Raw genomic sequence first — 557 nt, 5'->3', positions numbered from 1 at the left:
TTTGCAAATACATCTTTTGTGCTGCTGATAAGTGTGTGTCTGAGATTTCTTCGCGTGCGAGCCTCCAAAGAAACCAACCGCTTTGTGCATCACTATGTTGGAACAAAGGCGCTGTCTGCTGGAGTGTCACCCTAGACCCTTTTGTGGGCAGTAGCATGATTGCTAATTCTTTACTGTAAACAGCGCTGTATATAAGTTCATGTAAGTAATAAGGAGTTGTTTCCACATCACGGGCTGCATGAAGATACCGCAGACTGTATACAGCAGCTCATACTCACAGCCAGCTCAAAGGCTCTTCAGTCTGGTGGTTAAGACGGTTGACACTGGACTCGGGCCCTACTCTCTGTAGCTTCGGGGAGAACCGTCAGTCATTTTGGGGCCATGCGACATTGTCGGCCTGCTGTAATCCCACCCCACTTCCATTTCCTCAAATTACAGTCAGCTTCCCCACTTACAATATGTACCCCAATTTTGGAGGGCTGGTTTTAGTTTTTCATTCAGCCCATTATAGTTGAGGACTAAATCGCTTTGTTGTCCCATTTGTTTTGGCCCATAGG

This window comes from Crocodylus siamensis, chromosome 3, assembly GCF_052110815.1.
Source record: "Crocodylus siamensis isolate JL-2025a chromosome 3, ASM5211081v1, whole genome shotgun sequence".
Lineage (NCBI taxonomy): Eukaryota > Metazoa > Chordata > Crocodylia > Crocodylidae > Crocodylus > Crocodylus siamensis.
This window is presented reverse-complemented; position numbering follows the sequence as displayed.